At 40.4% G+C, this 2,289-nt stretch overlaps 1 protein-coding gene and 1 pseudogene across 1 annotated transcript in view; one reads left to right on the top strand and one right to left on the bottom strand.

The window, feature by feature from the left end:
• The window catches only part of CARMIL1 (capping protein regulator and myosin 1 linker 1), a 337,821-nt gene that overhangs the window by 55,831 nt on the left and 279,701 nt on the right, over positions 1–2,289 (top strand). The window lies entirely within an intron of this gene.
• The window catches only part of LOC109396392 (39S ribosomal protein L13, mitochondrial pseudogene), a 1,386-nt pseudogene continuing 1,039 nt past the window's right edge, over positions 1,943–2,289 (bottom strand).

Raw genomic sequence — 2,289 nt, 5'->3', positions numbered from 1 at the left:
ACAGCTAAGATGCTGAACAACAGCTCAACCTGGAGCTGGGCTGCAGTGAGTTGCCAGCGACGGCGTAGGCTGCAGCCCCTGCTGCAGTGGGTTGCCATGAGCTATCGTGTGTAGCCAGCAGCCGCAGTGAGCGGCTGTCTAGAAGCCAGAGACTGATCTGCCTCGTCCGGGAAGAGTGCAATGATGGTGCCAACTTGGGCCAGTGAAGCAACGTCCCCCACAACTAGACTGAAGAACAAAAAGGACAGCAACTTGTCTGTTCCCCTTCCCCCAATTCCCCAGCGCTGTTCCCATGCCCCAATTCCCCAATTAAAAAAAAAATAGTAGAGATATGCAAATACCTTCCTCTTCTTCCTTGTTATCCATTTCCAGTTATGAGTTAATGATTGTCTTACTGGTAGTCACCCATAGATCTGTTTAAAATTCAGATGTTGGTGGTTCAGCTTGCAGTATTTGCTCCAGTATATTTGCACTATATCATTTCTCAAGAGTTATTGAAACCACAAATAACATTTACGAACTAAGAGACTTAATTTCTTTATTTTTACATTTTTGTTTCAGTATTGTATTATTGATACAAATGGGGCACATTTGTAATGGGGCACATTTCTTTTGACCTTGATGATCCCACCTCTATTATAAGGAGGCTGGAAGGAAACAACAGATCTAGACTGACTCTAAAAATTTGAATGTCAAGTTAATTGTCTCATCACACAGTGGTGTATGTAACCAGCTAACTCCTCTGAAAGATCCCATGTCTGTAATGGCATCATTGCATTTGAACTGTGTGGAGTTGTTCTCTGAAAGGTGCTATAGAGAAAACACAGTGTGAAGGGCGATTGTGGTGGTGATGGTCAGAGGCTCTTCAAGAGAACTAAATGAGGCCAGTAAGAATGAGGACAACACAGTGAATGACTCTTTTGTTATTCAGGGAAATAAAATACTAGAAAATGTTCTTGTAACAAAGAGTGCTATTTGGTCATGACGTAGTGAAGAGCTTTTGAAAACTTTTGTGTAGTGATTAATATTTTGACTCAGTAAAGATATTAAAAAATATTTCTTTAACCAAAAAGCCTTCGTATGTAAGAAGGATACTATAGCTATACATGTTCAGTAGTGTTGCGCGTGATGGGAGATCACTGTTCCTTTTGCTGTGAGTGTACACTGCTGAGTTCTGCCCCAGAACTTGTGTCCTGGGTAGATGCCGTCTTGCATGGTGACTTTCAGATCACAGACCTTATTTTCCATGCACACGATGGAAATAGCATGCATGCTTATTGCCCCGATTTTCCTATTCTGCCTTGATATGTTTTACTGAAAACCAGTAGCCCTTTTTCTTGGCCAACTTTATTAGGAGAGTCTATATTTTTGGTAATACTTTTGTCATTATGTCATTACTTATGAGCAGATATAAATTGTTGCACTGATTTTATAAGACCAGTTCAGAGAATTTTATTCTAATGAAATTTTGTATTTGGCACTTTTCCAATAAGTGGACCATTGATTGGAGTTTCACATCTATTATGCTGAAGGAGTTGTTCTGTTAGGAAAGGATTTCATGCTTAAATTTTGCTTTTGGGGTTCTGCTGTTTTTGTCTTTTGAACATTATTTAAAATTAAAAGAATCAGCACGTACCTTTTATAAGCTGAAAGTTAATGTGTGAGCCTACTGTTTCACAATTTAAGTCTCCACCAGTGTTAATTCTTCCATAGAGGGTCTCTAAAGGGTATATATATATTTTTTTTCTATAAAATAATATATTTTATTGCAATTTCCTATTGAAGGAATATCCCTTTCTGACTCTTCTTCCACAAACTGTCAGCACGTATAACAAGTTTCTTGTCAAAATGAAGCACTTGTTTCACTCTGTCCTGTAGGTTAGGAAAAATTTATCAGGAAGAAGTTTCAGTCATCTTGTTATTTTTTGCAGTTTTCATTTCTCTATAGCAGGTAATCTTCAGGTGGAGACCACACTCTTGGGAAAGCCTCTATTTCTTCTTGGGTGGACTCATCTACATGTCTGGGTACTTTCTCTGGTTGAGAAGTTCTTCCACTAAATTCTTTTTATTTACTTACTTAATTTATTGGGGGGAATTGGGGGATGGGAACAGCACTGGGGAATTGGGGAAGGGGAACAGACAAGTTGCTGTCGTCTTGTTCTTCAGTCTAGTTGTGGAGGACTTTGCTTCACTGGCCCAAGTTGGCACCATCATTGCGCTCTTCCTGGGCGAGGCAGATCAGTCGCTGGCTGGACGGCCGCTCGCTGCGGCTGCTGGCCGCTCACGCTG

The sequence above is a fragment of the Hipposideros armiger genome, unplaced genomic scaffold, assembly GCF_001890085.2.
Source record: "Hipposideros armiger isolate ML-2016 unplaced genomic scaffold, ASM189008v1 scaffold_519, whole genome shotgun sequence".
Taxonomy (NCBI): Eukaryota; Metazoa; Chordata; class Mammalia; order Chiroptera; family Hipposideridae; genus Hipposideros; species Hipposideros armiger.
This window is presented reverse-complemented; position numbering and strand designations above follow the sequence as displayed.